Source organism: Narcine bancroftii, chromosome 7, assembly GCF_036971445.1.
Source record: "Narcine bancroftii isolate sNarBan1 chromosome 7, sNarBan1.hap1, whole genome shotgun sequence".
NCBI lineage: Eukaryota > Metazoa > Chordata > Chondrichthyes > Torpediniformes > Narcinidae > Narcine > Narcine bancroftii.
Genome location: NC_091475.1, coordinates 40754034 through 40773456, shown reverse-complemented (window position 1 = coordinate 40773456; position 19423 = coordinate 40754034). Strand labels below are relative to the sequence as shown.

Genomic DNA, 19423 nt, shown 5'->3' with positions numbered 1-19423 from the left:
TCTGGGGCAGAGTAGGTTAAGGGGCAGTCAACAGGGTGTTCTCAGCCTAGGGTTGCAATGGAGGACACCCCAGACTCCCTGGAAATGATCATGAATGCCTTGTTTTCCTGCATGGATTTATTCTCTCTCTCTGTCTCGTGGTCTCTTGGACTGTGCGTGTGTCTCTCTCTCTGTTTTCTCTCCTCACCTTCACTTTCTCTCTCATTCTTTCTCTTCCCTTCTCTCTCTCTCTAGCAATCTGGGAACAACCTCGTCGATTTGAAATCCCTGAGTGCCAGTAACGTGGACCTGTCACGCCGGAGTTCTCTGCGCTGCTTAAACTAGCTGCTGCCCACCACGACTCCCGTGGAGGAGGAGAGCAGGAACACACCACCCCACCACCTTGCCCCTCACCCCCTCTCTGAAGAGCTTGATAATTTGTTTCTTTTATTTATAAAAGAAAGTATTTCTGTAACCATTTAGTTGAAAGCACTAATGAAGATACAAAGAACTAGAACCCCTTCAGTTCTCAAGTGCATGCTCTACCTGCATCAGCCCACACAACCAATTCTGTTGATAAAGAGGAGGGGTGGGTGTGTGTGTGTGTGTGTGTATATACACACATGTGTCCCTGTGCATGCATGCTGCGCCTTCCGCCTGCATTCAAAGGGCAGGATTCCTCTGTGGGGCTTGCACAGTGCGCTGCAGTATCTTAGGCACCTGTCAACAGCCACTTGCTTGCCCAGAACCTCTGAATAAAGCAATGGGCCACATCAGCCCCCTGGTGAAAAAAAAAAGATCTCCAGCCAGTGATTTTGCAACAACTTGATAAGGCGCAGTACATATTATAAGGGACAAATGTTGGATGAAAACAGAGCCTTGACATCTTTCAGCTCCTCCACATTATCATGGTTCATGTCTTACTAGAGTGGCAGCTCCTGTGCTTTTAAATCCAACCTGTGTCATGCCCTGCCTTTGTGAATCAGAGGCAAGAGTGCCACCACTGAGGTGCACAATTAGAGTAATGAGTTATACAGCATGGAAACAGGCCGTTCATCCCAATTCATCCTTGCCAATTTGGGTACCTGAGTTAGTCCCACTTGCTTCATTCGTCCCACATCCCTCCAAACTTTTTTATATCCATGTACCTGTCTCAATTACTTTTACAAGTTCCAACTGTCTGCTTCCTCATTCCACGTACCCACTATTATCTGAGTGAAAGTCGTACTTCTCAGATCCCTTTTAAATTTTTCCTCCCTCACACCTCAAATCTTTGCCCTCAAGCTTTACAGTCCCCAAACATTTGGAAGAAGATATATCTCTGCCCAACACGGACAGCATTGGCCTAGTTTGGCTGAAAGGCTTGCTTCTGTGCTGTATGGCTCTCTGACTATATGGAGAACGTGGAGGCTGAGGCAAGAGGAGATTAAAGGGGAGGACAGGGGGGACCCAAGAGTAGACAGTGGACAAACAAAGGGAGACAGCAGTGACCTTCCTGATTAAATTAATTATAAAGGGGGCCCAGATGCAAAAAGTAGTTTCTCTCTCCACAGATGCTGACTGGACTGCTAAGTGTTTGCAGCATTTTCTGGTTTTCTTTCCAATTTTAGCACCTGCCACTTTTCCATTTTCATCCATGACCCTTCTTTCCAACATGGAGAGAAGTGGAGATAATTTGTAATGAATGTACAATGTTCAATTCCATTTGTAGTCACCCCATCTGCAGCAAGAAAAATACAACATACAAGCATGGGCGACTAAGTGGTGAGTAACATTCAAACCATAAAAGTACCAGGCTTTGACTATCCCCAGTAAAAGAGGTTCTGTCCATATATCCTTGACATTAGAAGACATTACCATCACCAACATCCTGGTGGATCACTAATTTAACTGATACTCAACAGTGCCAGCCACATAAATAATGACCAGAACAAGGCAGAGGGTATCCTGTGACAAGCAATTCAACTCCTGAAACCCCAAAGCTTTTTCACCATCTGCAAGGTACAAGTCCTGTGATAGAATAGGCTATTGATGGAAATCTTACCTGCATGACTCAGGAACCTCAACACTGCCAATTATGGCACCCACTTGATTGCCTTGAACATTCCTTCTCTCCACCAATGGCACATTGGCACAGCATTTATCACTGACAACATGCGGTTCCTACCCTAGACTGTATGCCCCAAACCCTTTCCATCCTGAAAGGTGCACACAAACACCACCGCCTATATTTTCCTCTCTGTGGACCCCACAATGTACAATGCCCTCAGTAACGTTTGAGACAGACACTTTTTTTCCTTTATTTGTCCCTGAGCTCCACAGTTTTAAATTTGTAATCAAACATTTCACGTGATTAATGTTCACGTTCCAGATTTTATTAGATGTTATTTGTATACATTTTGGTTTGCACCACTTTTTATACACAGTTCCCCCAATTCAGGACACCATGATGTTTGGGACATCTGGCTTCACAGAAGTTAGTGAGTACTCATGTACGTTTAATTGCTTCGTGGTGCAGGTATAGAGAACTAGGCTTGTTTCTAAGCTTTGGATCACCTTTGGAAAAGTGTAGTCGCCATTTTTCAACGAGGACCAGAGTTGTGCCAATGAAAGTCAAAGAAGCCATTATGAGGCTGAAAAACAAGAATAAAACTGTAAGAGAAATCGCCCAAGCCTTAGGATGACCAAAATCAAGTGTTTGGAACATCATTAAGAAGAAAGAGTGTACTGGTGAGCTAGTAATCATAAAGGGCCTGTTAACCAAAGGAAGACCTCACCTGCTGATTATAGAATTCTCATCATGAGGAAGAAATATCCCCAAACTCCTGTCTGACAGATCAGAAACACTCTTCAGGAGGCAGGTGTGGATATGTCAATGACTACTGTCCACAGAAGACTTCATGAACAGAAAAACAGAGATGGCACTGCAAGATGCAAACCACCAATTAGCCACAGAAAGGATGGCCAGATTACAGCTTGCCAAGAAGTATTTAAAAGAGTCTGCAGAATTCTGGTTAAAAAAGTCTTGTTGACGGATGAAACCAAGATTAACCTGTATCAGAGTGATGGCAAGAGCAAAGTGTGGAGGCATAAAGGAACTGCCCAGGATCAAAGCAAACCACCTCATCTGTGAAACATAGTGGGGGTGTTATGGCCTGGGCATGTGTGGCTGCCACAGGTACTGGTGCACTTATCTTCATTGATGATGTAACTGCTGATGGCTGTGAAGTGTATAGAAACATCTTATTTGTTCAAATTCGAGCAAATGCCTCCAAACTCATTGGATGGTGCTTCATCCTACAGCAAGACAATGAACCCAAACACAGTGCTAAAGCAACAAGAGTTTTTCAAAGCTAAAAACTGGAAAATTCTTCAATGGCCAAGACAGTCACCCGATCTAAATCCAATTGAGAGAGAAAACTTAAGGAGACAAGCCCCTGAGACAAACAGGAGCTGAAGAGGCTGCAGGTCTGGCAGAGCAGCACCAGAGAAGATACTCAGCACCTAGCGATGTCCATGAGTCACACACTTCAGTCATTGCCTGCAAGGGGTATGCAGCAAAGTACTAAACATGACTACTTTAATATACATATCATTGGTATGTCCCAAATATTATGGTGCCCTGAAATGAGGGAGTCTATGCATAAAAATTACTGTCATTCTACATGGTTAAACCAAAATGTATATAAATAACCTTTAATAATATCTGGAATGTGCATTTTAATTACATTTGAATTGTTTGATTACAAATTTAAAATTATAGAGCAAAGAAAAAAAAAAGTGTCTTTGTCCCAAAACATTATGGAGGGCCCTATAACTGCCCTTTCTTCACAGTTGCTGGGTCTAAATCTGAGAACATCTCCACCAGAAGGATTGCACTGGTTCAAAAATGTTCACCAGCAGCTTGCGGGGCAAGAAGGGATGGGAAGTAAAGGATCCTTAAATCCTCAAAAAGTGAACAGGAAAATATTTTTTAAAAGATTTTTTTTTTCTATTTTTCCAAATGCTCAGAAAATCCACACAAAAGCTGATCCTTACCAACATGCTCTTTCCACCCTGAGCCAGATGTTCTCCTGGGTGAGCCCTGGCAATGATGGGTGTGATACCAACAGGGAAATGCCGGGCAAAATCAACAGATTGGGCCACATTTGTGGAAAGAGAAGTGGTTAGCACCTGATGATCGAGACCTCTCATCAAAGGGGATCTTCATCAGCTTTCTTATTAAAGACTCTTAACCCTGAAACACTAACTCTTTTCTCCCTCCACAAATGCTGCCTGAGGGTTTTCAACATTCTGTCGTTATTTGATTTCCAACGTCCACTGTTTTGATTTCCACTGTTTACTCTGTTCCTAGGTAACATGTAGAGCAGTAACTTAGAAAGATAGTCCAGTTACAGAACTTAAGGATGATAAAAGGAGCTTGGGTAGTCTGTCTTCACCCAGATCATCTTGAGAGTCAACCCATTGCTCCATTTGATCCATGCTAGTCTTATGCACACTTTATTTGTCATGGCCAAGGCTACTAGGAATGTTGGGCCCACTGACTATCTGGATTATCTGACACCAACACAAAGACAAAACCTGATTTTCAAAGACTGCTGTGGGTATTTTTATCAAAATTGTTTGTTTTGCAGAAAAAAAAAGGATGGGGATGGTTAGCAAACAACTTAACCTCCTGATGGTCCTGTGAATCACATCAAGAATCTTCCATTGGCGAATGCCTAACAAATATACTCTCCTCACAGCCCCCAAATGGTTGGAACTCATGAGACCCCTTGTTTCAGACCTACCTTACTCCTCTTCCAGATGCATTGAGGACTGCATTGATGCTGCCTCCTGTTCTCATTCAGAACTCTGACCATCCTTCATGTTTGTTGCTAATCCTCGACTTCCTCTTTGGAAGATCACTGTCAGTACAGATTGGAAACGTCTCCTCCTCACTAATAATCAACACAGGCCCACCTCAAGGATGTGTGCTTTTCCCGCTGCTCTACTCATTATACAGCCGTGATTGTATACACAGGCACAATTCCAATGCTATCTACAAGTTTGCCGATGACACTACACTTATTTCCAGAATCACAAATGGCAATGAGGAAGCGTACAGGAGGGAGATAGATCAGCTCATTGAATGGTGTCACTCAACGATAGCAAAACCAAGGAGATGATAGTGGACTTCAGAAGGAAGTCAGGGGAACACAACCCAGTCCTCATCAAGTGCTCAGTAGTGGAGAGGGTCAAGAACTTCAAATTCCTGGGTGTCATCATCTCCAAGGATCTGTCCTGGAGGCTCTGTGTTGATGCAATCACAAAGTAGGCTCACCAGCAGCTATACTTTGTGGGGTATTTGAGGAGATTTGGTATGTCTCCAAAGACTCTCATAAATTTTGACAGGTGTACCGTGAAGAGCATTCTGACTGGTTGCATCACTGTCTGGTATGGAAGCATCAACTCTCAGGACAACAAGCCCCAGGCACCAGACTTCACTCCATTAAGGACATCTACATGAAGCAGTGTCTTAAAAATGCAGCCTCTATCCTCAAAGACCCCAACCGTCCAGACCATGCCCTCTTCACTCTGCTATCATAAGAAAAAAGGTACAAGAACCTAAAGACAAAAACAGCTTCTTCCCCTCTGTCATCAGATTCCTGAATGATCAATTAACCAAGGACACTGGCTTACTTTTCATGTACTTTTCTCTTAATAAAATAATTGTAAGGTGGTATTTATGAATGTTTGCACTATGAAATTTATGACTTGTTCATGACAATAAATTCTGATTCAGAATTTCTACCCTGCTCTCACCTTCACCTTGTCCATCCCTGATTTACATTTCTCCCAATCTGGTATACCAAATAGGATATCCAAGATGCATCTCTTCAATGTCGAGTATACCAAACACAGGTTTGGCGGCCACCTTGGTGAACTCACTCCAGTGTCCCGGAAATTCTTATTGCTGTTCACTTTAATTCTTCATTTCCCTTTCACTCTGGCCTGTTTGACCTCTTACACTGTTCCAGTGAAACCCAGCTTAAGATCAAGAATCGCATTTCATCTTCTGACAAGGCACATTCTAGCTCCCAGATCTCATACTTTCTGCATTCCAGATAATCAGCTTTCCAGTATGTTACAGAACTGTTATATTTCCAGCAATCACAGATTTTATATTTCAGTTGCTGCATTGGCTTACCACCCCCCACCCTCCCCACCCTCCACTGTCTCCTCTTCCTCATTCGTCCCTATTTACTCCTCCTTTAATTCACAAGCCATCACTACTCCCTCTCAGTCTCCACCACCACTTGCATGTGTCAGTCACATTTGATCCCTCCCATCAGAGACACTCTTTGTGCTAGTTAGATGAACTTAGCAAGTCATGCAGCTCCCTTGGTGCTTAACACTCACTTGGTGCCCTCCCTACTCTTCAATTCGAACATGTTTCTTCACAAACTTTTACTTCTGCTGAAAAGTCATGTATCAGAAACTGTTAATTCTGTTCCTCTCTCCAGTAATTTTGGTGTTCATATCCCATATTTGTTGAAATTCTCTTCCTTCCCCCTTCACCAGGACACAGGAAACTGATTTTCATTCACTGGCAACCCGGTGAACACCTTCTCGCAAGTCCTTGCCATCAGCATCAACTCATGGCTTTGCTGAATTTTTTTGATTTTTTAAAAATTATCCTCATGTATAAATTGTACATTAACCAATGACAAATTGTACATTAATTAGTGATAAATCATACATTTATCAGTGCGATATTGTGCATTAACTAGACAAATTACATATTAGCCAGTGAGAAACGGTATATTTACCAGATAAAAATTGCATGTTCACTGGACAGAAATCATATTCACTGGACACGAATCATATATTCATTAGAAAGGAATCATATATGAATTGATCAGAAAGCTGGAGGGGGAGGGGGGGTGGCTGGCAAATCACACAATACCCTTGAAACGGTTTGTTGCTGCCTTTCCTTTTCTGTAATCCCTTTACTGCTATCAGTTACAAGCTGTCACACAGTGCAGCCACGTACAAACATAGGACATTCACTGCAGTGCATTACAACTCTTTACTCTTAGCTTAATCCCTTTACAGATTGTATACACAGAGAATTTATGGTATAGCAGCTCCACTTAATTGCATCACCACTGAATAGATTAATAGGTGATTTCACTGAAGCAGCCTGTCAGCATTCATGTCTGTAGCATAGAATCTTCCAGACTGTGCCACACATCTCTTCCTACCTGCACTCTTGCACAATTCACTGCAGACTGGCTGATCCTCCTGCCATCCTTTCCAGGGAACAGCTGAGAAAAGCAGTGATGTCACCAACAGGAAAGAGTAATGATCACATGACTAGGTGCTTGGATGTCAGATCCAGGAATGTTCTGCTCAAGGGATTCTGCCAGACTACCTCAGTTACAAAATCTATTTAAGCAAAAAGTCTTAAGAGAAATTAATTAGTGAAAAGCAAAAAATAAGAACTAAAGGAGGAAATGTAAATTTGGGAAGTATCTTTTTCTAGCCACTAGTCTGTGCTAAACCCAAAATATCAGATAATGAACGAGGTTTAAATGATGGCATTTTTCCCCCCATGAAAGCAAGTTGATTGTGGTTTTATTGCAGTCTGTATAAGGATATGGAGTTTTGTTTTAACTTAAGAACCAGAAGAGTATCCTCAGTGAAGTGGTTCAAGAGTTTTTTCCAACCAGCAGATCACAGAAACAGAGAAGTGTAAAAGATTGAACAAGAAAGTCTGTCATTATATAACCAGGTCAGGTTAGCAGGCCAGAGTGCGGATCATGAGGCTGAGGTTTGTACTATACCCAGGAACCAGAGTGCAAAGTCATTTGACGTGCAGCACTCCAGCCAAGGTCAGGCATAGTTGTAGGGTCAGATTGGAGGAACGCAAAAATCTTTAAAGCCACAAAGGCAAAGTCGACGGATGAAGAGGACTTGCTTTTTGACACCTGTCTTGGAAGACCGAGACAGGCAATGAGCGATGATTCTGGGTTTACCCATGCCATCAGATTTAGATTCGTCTTTTAACATCATATATTTACCAGTAAGCAAGGGCTTCCCCATTCTGAAAGGACTCACATGCCAACGCCACATATTATACTCCTAAATGGGGCTCCACTGTGGGATTGGCCATTCATTCTGTTCTCTAGTTCCAAGCATCTGCCATTTAAGGCATCCTTCCTTGATTCATTGATCCAGGCTACTACTTCAAGGGGAAATTTTACATCAATCACATTGATGTGGGTTTGGAAGTCACGTAAGGACAGGAAGATTCCTTCCTGGTAGAACATTAGTGAAGTAGTTGCAATTTATGGCAATTCAACATCATGAACACTTATCATTACCAGGCCCTACGTTCAGATTTTTTTTAAAGTTGAATTTAAATTCAACAGCTGTGATGGGATTTGAACTCTCCTTCTTCAGGATTAACCCTTTTTTTAAACCTTTCATAATATGTTCTCTGGACTGCGTCCATTGATAAACTACAGTACAAGCACCAGTATGAACTAGCTAGTGAATGGGTATAAAACCAGTTGTGGAAAACTGGGACACAGAGTATATGTGCTTGTTGGTGGTCCCTGAAAACAGGGACATGAAGTCCAAAGGGTTAATAGTCAAGACTAGGGTAAGTAGACTTTTTAAACACCACCAGGATTGTCTGGCTTTGCCACATGTTATTTATCCTGGCCTTTTCCCCCTTGCTCATTGGGAGACGAGAGAACCCTGAATGTGTGTGTAATGTACTGGGAGCATGTTCATAGTGCACCAGAGCTGTGGTGTGACATTGCTAACTGGACACTGCTGCAACTCTGGAGATGAAATGGCTGATGCAATCTGGACAAGCAGGTTAGATCAGCAGAGTGAGTGGGACGTCCGCACTGGTGAGGGCAGCCCAGGCTGGGTCTTTGAGAACTGATCAGTGAAGAATGATGACAAGTGACAACCACCTCCAACTCACCACGAAACATCAACATGGTGAGCAGTGAGGAGTCACGTGATGGAGTAGTGGCCGGTCGGGGAACTCCAGCCCTCTCTGGAAAAGTTTAAAAAAAACACAGAAAACACAAAGGCGCAAACATAAAAATTAAAATAAAGTGAAAGTAAAGGTGGGAAGAAAATGGCAGCGAAGAAAAAAAAGTTGAAAGCAACGGGAAGAAGAGAAGAAGAAAAGACATTGGAAGAAGAAGGTGAAGGCCTTACCTGTCCGAGGAGGCCCGCTGTGGAGAGAGAAGCCCGCTCCCTCAGGTCAGTCGAAGTCCCGAACTCGGGACTACAAAAATGGCTCGCGGAGCCAAGCAAAAGTGTGACAAAAGTGTGACAAAAAAAACACTGACGGGAGGGGGGACCAGCTGAGGAGTCGATCTCCACAGCTGAGAATGACAGCTACAACACAACAACAAGAGAACATAGAAAACAACGAGAACAAGAAAGAAGAGAGTAAAAAGAAATCAAGGAAACACAGATGTCCAACCCAGAGGAAGAAGAAGAAGAACATAGAGAAATGGAAGAAGAAGGGAAAGGCAAGACAATGGATATTTTTTTTTAAAGAATATATGGAATCAGTAAAAGAATGGCAATCACAAGAATTTAGTGAAATAAAAAGAATTAAAAGTACAGAAGAAAAAATTAATAGATTAGAGATGGCCATGTCAGATATAGGAAAAAGAGTGGACAAGGTGGAAGAACGAGAAACAGCCGTAGAAATGGAAGTAGAGGACTTAAAAGAGAAATTAGAAGAATCTAATAAAAAAGTTAAAGAGACACAAAGCTGTTAGCTCAGAAGATAGATATAATGGAAAATTATAATAGAGGAAATAATATAAAGATAGTGGGCCTTAAGGAAGATGAAGAAGGCAAGAATATGAGAGAATTTATAAAAGATTGGATCTCCAGGGTCCTAGGAAGACAAGAATTACAGGAAGAAATGGAAATAGAAAGGGCACATAGAACATTAGCCCCTAAACCACAGCCACAACAAAAACCAAGATCCATTTTAGTAAAATTCCTAAGATATACAAGAGAAAATATATTGGAGAAAGCAATGAAGAAAATAAGAGAAGACAAAAAGCCACTGGAATACAAAGGTCAAAAAATTTTTTTTTATCCAGACATAAGTTTTGAACTCCTGAAGAAGAGAAAAGAGTTTAATATAGCAAAAGCGATCCTATGGAAAAAAGGATATAAATTTATGCTAAAGTACCCAGCGGTACTTAAAATAGTTATTCCAGGGCAGCAAAACAGACTATTCTCGGATCCGGAGGAAACATGAAAATTTGCAGAACAACTACAAAACAGACAGAGAGATGAAGACATGTAACGAGAGCAAAAATGACCACGAACTATATGTATGTGTGTATGTGTGTGTGTGTGTGTGTGTGTGTGTGTGTGTGTGTGTGTGTGTATATGTGTGTACATGAGTGTATCCGTATTTAAAGGAAAATATATAGAGTATAGATAAGAATTAATAAGGGAAAGAAAGGGAAGAGAGGAAGTAAGGAGGGAATTAAGAGAGTGACCTTTGTTATAAATGAAAATTGAAATCTTTTCTGGGGGGGCTGGGTGGGGAGGAGTTACGGTCACTGCGAAATCAGTTGACGCTTGCGAGTGAATTCTCAAATCCAAATGGAGAGGGGAGATGTGGTTGCCCGACAAGGGATAAAGGGCAACTCAGGAAGGGGAGGGGATAGTGGGGTTAAAGAAATTTTAGATAGGAGAATAAGGGAAATGTTTGATGTTTTAGAAATGTTGCCTTATAAAGTGTTCAAAACAAGAAAGAAATGGATAAGAAGGAAAGGTGATGATGAGGAAATGGAGAGGAAAGATAAACAAAGTATGAAATGGCTATGTTGAACTATATGACTTTAAATATTAATGGAATACATAACCAAATCAAAAGGAAGAAACTGCTAAATTTACTGAAAAAAGAAAAAAATTGATATAGCATTCAAGCAAGAAACACATTTAACTGAAATGGAGCACAAGAAATTAAAGAGAGATTGGATAGAACATGTAACAGCAGCGTCATATAATTCAAAAGCTCGAGGAGTAGCTATATTAATCAGTAAAAATGTACCAATTAAAATAGAAGAGGAAATAATAGATCCAGCAGGGAGATATGTAGTGATAAAATGTCAGATATATTCGGAGTTTTGGAATTTACTCAATGTATATTCACCTAACGAAGAAGATCAAAAATTTATGCAAGATATTTTTTTGAAGATAGCAGACACGCAAGGGAACATATTAATAGGAGGGGATTTCAACCTTAATTTGGATTCAAACATGGATAAAACTAGGAAAAAAATTAACAGAAAGAACAAAGTAACCAAATTTATAATTAAATCGATGTAAGAAATGCAACTTTTGGATATATGGAGGAAACAACACCCAAAGGAAAAGGAATATTCATATTATTCGGGTAGACATAAAACATACTCAAGAATAGACCTATTCCTGTTATCAGCTCGCATGCAAGACAGAGTTAGAAAAACAGAATATAAAGCTAGAATATTATCGGACCACTCACCACTGATATTGAGGACATCCCTCCAAGAATGTATAGATGGAGATTAAACTCCATGCTACTTAAAAGGCAGGATTTTAGAGAATTCATTGAAAGACAAATTAAAATGTAGTTTGAAATAAATACGGAATCAGTGAAAGATAAGTTTATACTATGGGACGCAATGAAAGCGTTCATCAGAGGGAAAATAATAAGTTATGTAACCAAGATGAAGAAGGACTACAATCAGGAAACAGAGCAGTTGGAAAGGGAAATAGCAAATATAGAAAAAGAATTAGCAATGAAGGAAGACACAACTAAAAGAAGAGAAATGGCAGATAAAAAAATAAAATATGAAACACTACAAACATATAAGGTGGAGAAGAACATAATGAAGACAAAACAGAAATATTATGAACTAGGAGAAAAAATGCACAAAATTCTAGCATGGCAGCTTAAGACAGAACAAACTAAGAGAATGGTATTGGCATCAAGGAAAAAAGACAAACAAATCACATATAATCCAACGGAGATTAATGAAAACTTCAGAGAATTCTACGAACAATTATACCAAACTGAAAACGAAGGGAAAGAAGACAAATAGATGAATTTTTAACTAAAATTGAACTACCAAAATTACAAATAGAGGAACAAAATAAATTAACAGAACCATTTGAAATAGTAGAAATACAAGAGATAATAAAAAAAACTACCGAATAATAAAACACCAGGAGAGGATGGATTCCCAATAGAATTCTATAAAACATTTAAAGAGTTATTAATTCCTCCCCTCCTGGAAGTAATCAACCAGATTGATAAAACACAAAGCTTACCAGATTCATGCAAAACAGCAATAATTACAGTAATACCAAAGACAGGGAAAGATCGACTCGCACCAGCGTCATATAGACCAATATCTTTACTTAACACAGATTATAAGATAATAGCTAAACTATTAGCAAACAGATTAGCCGACTATGTACCAAAAATAGTAAATCTAGACCAAACTGGATTTATTAAAAAAAGACGAACAGTCAATATTTGTAAATTTATTAACTTAATTCATGCAGTAGAAGGAAATAAAGCTCCAACAGTAGTGGTTGCTTTAGACGCAGAGAAGGCCTTTGACAGAGTAGAATGGAATTATTTATTCAAAGTACTACAAAAATTCAGAATACCAGAGAAATATATTAACTGGATTAAAGCATTATATAAGGGGCCATTGGCGAAAGTGACAGTAAATGGATATATATCAAAGCAATTTAACTTAAGCAGATCAACAAGGCAGGGATGTCCACTATCGCCCTTATTGTTCGTGTTAGCCATAGAACCACTAGCAGAATTGATAAGAACAGAAAATAAAATAAAAGGGATAAAAATAAAAGACAAGGAATATAAAATCAGTTTATTTGCAGATGACGTTATAGTATACTTAACAGAACCAGAAATATCAATAAAAGAATTACATAAGAAATTGAAGGAATATGGAGAAGTGTCGGGATACAAGATTAACGCAAATAAAAGTGAAGCAATGCCAATGAATAATGCGGATTTCTCAAAATTTAAGAAAGAATCACCATTCAGATGGCAAATGCAAGCAATACGATACCTAGGTATACAATAAAAACCTCGGCCATCTATATAAACTCAATTATTATCCACTAATGAAAAAATTACAGGACGACTTAGAGCATTGGAAAGACTTACCACTAACACTAATAGGAAGGATAAACTGTATTAAAATGAACATTTTCCCAAGGATACAATACCTATTTCAGGCATTGCCAATATACTTGACGGAGAAATTCTTCAAGGAGTTAAAGAAAATAATAAGGAATTTTTTATGGAAAGGGGGGAAACCGAGGATAGCACTAGATAAATTAACAGAATGATATAAACAAGGAGGCCAAACTTTTAAAAATTATTATAGAGCCGCACAATTAAGATACCTATCAGATTTTTATCAAACAAGGGAAAAGCCAGATTGGACTAGATTAGAACTAGATAAAATAGGGGAATAGATACCCGAGCATATATTATATAAATGGGATGAAAAATTGGTACAATGTAGGAATTCTCCAGTATTACATCATCTGCTCAATATTTGGAAGAAGATTCATGTAGAAAGGAATAAAACAAATTACCAACTACCAAAACTAATAATGACGCAAAATCAGCTAATCCCTTTTACAATAGATAACCTTTCCATTAGAGAATGGGAGAAAAAAGGGATCAAAAGAATAGAAAATTGCTTTTCAGGAAATAAATTATTATCCTTTGAACAAATGAAGGATAAATATAATATAACTCACGATACAGTGTTGGCATACTACCAACTGAATTCCTATTTGAAGGACAAATTGGGAAGCAGTCTGAGGTTACCAGAGGGAAGTAATTTTGAATATGTGATTACAGACACAATGATAATCAAAAAATTTAGAACAAACATGTATATTAAACTGCAAGAAAAGGAGAATGAGGAAACAAATGGTAAAACTAAACAAAAATGGGAACAAGATCTAAACATAAAGATAAAGAATGAAACATGGGAGAAGTTATGCTCAGGAACTATGAGAAATACAATAAATACGAGGTTACGTATGATACAATATAACTGGATACACAGGCTATACATTACACCTCAAAAGTTAAATAAATGGGACCCAACAGTATCAGACAGATGTTTTCGCTGTTAAAAGGAATTGGGAACAACAATTCATGCAATCTGGACATGTGAGAAAGTGAAAAAATTTTGGGATGTTCTAAACCAGATATTAAATAAAATCACAAAAAGTAATATGCCAAAAAACCCAGAGATCTTCCTCCTAAATAACATAAAAAACAAAGAATTTGGACTTGATTTGGATGGTGCACAAAAAAAGATTTGTTAGGATAGCCCTAGCTGTAGCAAAAAAATGTATTATGTCAGCCTGGAAATTAGAAGATAACTTGAGAATACAACAATGGTATATAGAAATGAATAAATGTATTCCATTAGAAAAAATAACATATAATTTAAGAAATAATATTACAATATTTGAACAAATATGGGAGCCATACATAAAACACAATAGAGAAAACCTACCGGGACATCTACCACCTAAAATGACAGAAGGAGAAGGGAATGAAAAGAATTGACTCAGTGGAATTTCTTGTTTATTTTTATTGAGTGACAACATTGTTTGACGGGTTTAATGTATCTTAGATTCTGAACTTTAAATGAATGGGAGGGGAAGTAGGGAGGGTGGGATGGGAAGAGGGAGGGGGGGGGAGAAAACGACACTGTATATATTTGAAAAGGAAAATGTATGTATCTTGATCAATGTGGTTTATAGTGTGAAAAATAAAAAATTTTTAAAAAAAGCATGGTGAGCAGTCAGCTGAGCTGTACCTTGCCCGTCCTCCTGGGTCATTAAGACGTCGGCTGACTCCTTACCCCAGGGAGCTGTGACTGGGGAATGTGGGGAAGGGTGGAAGTGCCCGGCCTGGCCCGGCCACTGCTTCCTTCCCCTCTGTGTTGTCACTATTACATCTCCTTGGCTGCTCCCTGTGCTTGGACCCTGTTGACAACAGATCAAAACCTCTGTGGAAACAACAAATAAGCACAGTTAGCAGAATCTGAACAATGCATCCTACGATCTCAGAAACTTCCATAGCCCATACGAACCTTGTTCTGGGAATACAACTACATATCTGTCCAACTGCCCTGCACAGAGAACTTTAGGAATCTGGAACACAATGCTAGAGAAGGTGGTAGGAGCAGGTGCTCTCATGTCTAAAAAGCACTTGAGTTACAAAGTTCCTGAAAGATCGGAAAAAGTTCTGGTACAAAGGATTATTATAAATGGTTGACACGGACACGATGGGTTGAAGGGCCTGTTTATGTGCTGTGTAACTATCCCTCTCATGATTCTTTCATTGCCAGAATCCTGCGGTTCAGACCATCCTTGGCTCTGCTATTTGAAGCCATGCAGTCCATGAGATGTAGCTGGACTTCGAGTGGTACATCCTCAGGTTCTGGCCCAAGACCACCCATTCTCAACCTTTTTTTGGCTATGGCCCCCTTCAGGTTCTGTTCAGTTTATGGGCCTCCTTCCCTGGGAAGCAGTCAAGTTTTGGTTTCTTCTGTATTTCTCTTACCAACTACATCCAAAACAAAAAAAATTATGTTATGTAAGGTCAAAAGAAGGTTTTTACTTAAATGTATTGTGACCACCAGGGACTAGGGGGGGTGGGGGGAGGAGGGCTTTGTAGGGCTCCAGTTGAGAATGGCTGCTCTAGACTACCCTGACAACCTCCAAACAGCTTGCTATGGTCAAAGATTACATCAAGAATGTTGTCTGGGATCACACATCACCACGTGGAAGGACAGTTTCTTTCCCGCCATTATTAGACTCTTGCACATACTTCACACGAGTAAAATTATGTTGCCTTTGCTCTGTATCAACCGATCAATCTCTATAACTGCATTTCTATTTTATGTTTTATTTGCTGGACTATGTACTTGATATCTAGCTGAACTGTTCACAAAATAAACTTTATCACTGCATCATGGTACATGTGACAATAAACTTGCTCTTGAACAGAGTTTGAATACATTGGCCAAAACTCTATTCTACAACTGCATCCCTTTCCTTGGGAAATGTCCTCGGCTTGGTGGAGCACCTGCCTTCGGTACACAGAAGTGACCCTAAGCTTCTGATTGCTACACTTTAATTCTCCATTCCACTCTCATCTATTGGCCTGCAGGCTCCTGCATTGTTAGAATTAGGCCTATTGTAAGCTTGTCTTCCGTCACTGCAGCCCACAGGATTCAACAGCAAACTCACAGACTTAAGCTGACTCGCTCTTTTCTGTTCCTATCAGGACTGACATCCCTCTTCCCAATTGTGTTTTCTGGCCTATAGCTCAACGTAATTAGAATCAAGCACCAAATGTTGACTTTTACAAACAGCTGTTCCCAAATGATCTTGTGTATCTTCCCCCCCCCCCAAAATAACTCAGCACAGTCAAGATTGAAATTTTATACATATTTTTCAGATTAAGGTATAAAGAATCCCAACCAACAGGGAGCTGGTAGGATAGCTTTAGTGGGGATTAAAGAATGGAACACAGTGTACACTGGGGGAAATTATAGACTATCAACTAGTGGGAAGGGGACAAAGGAGAAAATACAAAGTTAGGGAGGGAAAGGTGCAAGAACTCTAATGGGGCACTGATTTACACTGAGATACCAATGGCCCAACACACAAGATGGGCACTAAATTACCAAGATGTTTGCAAGAGAACTTTCTGGGCTAGTTTACTCCAACATTGATAAGAACGCTTATGGAAATATGATGGTTGGAAGAAAAATGCCCCAAATAGGAATTAAAGAGATTGTCTTCTGAAAGCAAAGCCAATTATTTGAACTTCTGAACAAGCACCTTATCTTCCCACCCAATCACACCGTATATATTCATGTAATAGTTAAGTTTTTGGACCACTTTTTCAGGTACAATTTGGAGGGGGTCAACTTAAACATGGGTCATACTTTTGACCAGAGTAAGTACCTGTGTCATTCAAGGCATCGGGAGCTCAGATGGCCAGGACTGGGTGGTAAGTCAGTGTTCGGGGCATCAGGAACTCGGATGGATGGGAGCCGGGGCCTAGGACAGTTTGTGGCTGAGGCTTCAGAACCTCTGGTGGGTAGGCAGCCGGGGAGAGGATCCGCAATCAGGGCATCAGGAGCTCGGATGGGCAGCCAGGGCCAAAAATAGGGGCATCAACTTTTACTCAGGCCATATGGAAAACACACAATTTTTGGGCCGGGGGAGTGGGGGGGGGGTCGACTATTACACATGATCAACTATTACTCGAGTATATAGGGTAATCAAGACATAACATGAGAAACAATGTTGCACTCTTGCCACCAACCTTGCCCAAAGTTTACCGAATAGGTCTTCAGGCCTTGACTGCAAAGTACCTCTAGAAGAATTTAAGAGTGGAGGGTAACAATGCAAGGCAAAACAAGAAAATGAAGATCTGTAACTGGGCACAATTAAAATTCCCTGGGGGCTTCACTTCACTCTGCTTTCTTCCCCAAAGGTCTCCGATTTTAGGGAAAGCTGAGCAGTGGAATTTCCACCTCCCAGAAACTACAGGAGTCCTCCATAAATGTGCTGATCAAGCTTCAATTATCTTGTGACACTGGGGAATGACTCCTCTCTGGACTATGGACCTGAGGTAAAAACTGGTGTGGGCTTTTGCCAACCTCATGGGAAGAGGAATCAGGCTTCTCAGGAGCCACTTAAGGCAAGGTCATTTTCCTCAAAGGCCAAAACACAATATGGAGCCCAGGTATGGTAATAGGTATAGAGGCTCCAAATAGGAGGCCAGGACAGAAACTTGCCTCAACTTTATTAAAATACTTTTGGATGGATCAGCTCTCAATTTACATTCAGTCTGAGAGCAAGTCTGCAAAATGGATCAGGTTTAGTGTTCTGAATCAGTAATGCATAGTGCCAGTTTTAAAATAGGTGGAGAATGACTTTAGAAAAAAGGAAGCAAATGTTGTTTGCATCTATTTAAGGAATGTTATTGAATAAAATTCTACTTTTATTTTGAAACAATATTTTCTACATTCAGCTGGTTATTCAATTTGTTCCATCCAGAAGCAGTTAACATCTGGAGAAACACAGTTTCATATCTTTCATATCTTTCTTTCATTCACTTGATCTTACCGGAACCAAGTGACACCTATAAAGGTTGGATAAGAAATCATCTCTGATGCAGCAGGCGACCATTTGGCTGTGTTTTAATTGGGCACTCCTCGACTAAATCAGAAAGATGCACCTCTAATCTTCATCTGAAAGGTTCTCACGAAGAACATGAGCTTCTGAGAAACAAAAATCAAACCATTTCTCATGTTAAAAGAATCACAAAATGTTACACTCAGCAGTCAGACATGGAAAAAAAAAACAAGAGTCAATGATTCATCAATGAGATTTCTTCTTAATTCACTGCTAACTCTCATCTGTTGGAAATATGGAACAGAAATTGATCAAAATGATGGCAGAAATTAAACATATGATAAATAGGCCAACATTAAAAATATACTGTATAAAATCAATCTCAATGCACTGTAAATCACTATTCAATATAAAATTCATCTCAAAGATTTTTTAAATAGTTGTGTGCTCTGCATTTTTCACAACAGAAGCAAGTATCAAGCATGTACATGTGTGTGATTTTAATTATTTTATCTCAATTTACTTTTAAGATGATTTGGAAGAATCAGTGCCTTCTGCTTCCTTCAGAATTAAATTAAATAGGATTCCTTTAAAGTAACAACCAATGATAACTCACAGACTGTAGCAGAGAAATAAGTGTGCATCAGGCAAATTCAGAATCACCCATTTCAGCTAACAGAACAGAACATACTCTCAGGAAATGAACATTCTTTGTCGTTTTGGTTGCTGATCAGACAGCATTAGCTTTTGCTTTTTTTAAAAAAAAGAGGGAAAGTCACCCCTGTGGTGGCATGTCATGCATGATGTCATTACACCACTAGGTCACCAGGTGTATATAAGCCTGGTTGTGGGGGGGATCCCTTCCCCCTCATTCTGGCTTGGCAAGACCAAGGCCTCAAAGCGTAGCTGTATACCAGTCTATTAAAACTGGTGTTTTACCTGCACTCTGCATCATGTGGTTTGATGCTAGTAGCCTACAATTTAATGGACGCCCCGCTAGACCTCGACTCAGCCGAGGTCCAACTCAGGGACCCAGGAACGGAAATGGGCCCTGCGCACATGCAGCCAAAAACGGACCAGCCAGAAAGCTGCGAGATCAGGATCGAGAGCGAGGGGGGAGCCCACCCCACAGTCATGGTGGATTTTGGAGGGGTCAGAAACACCCCCGGGACAGGTAACGAGCAGC

The 19423-nt window shown here is 40.0% G+C and overlaps 1 protein-coding gene across 4 annotated transcripts in view; it reads right to left on the bottom strand.

Moving 5' to 3' along the window:
• LOC138738802 (H(+)/Cl(-) exchange transporter 4) overlaps positions 1–19423 on the bottom strand; it is an 84378-nt gene that overhangs the window by 59562 nt on the left and 5393 nt on the right. For 2 of the 4 annotated variants that reach the window (XM_069889747.1, XM_069889746.1), the window contains exons 2-3: positions 18229–18383; positions 14898–15089 (exon numbers count right to left, since the gene is read on the bottom strand). The gene's annotated coding sequence lies outside the window, so the exon portion shown is untranslated. Of the gene's footprint in view, positions 1–7226; positions 7287–14897; positions 15090–18228; positions 18384–19423 lie in introns of those variants that run through there. The other 2 variants (XM_069889750.1, XM_069889751.1) reach the window with 2 other exon arrangements.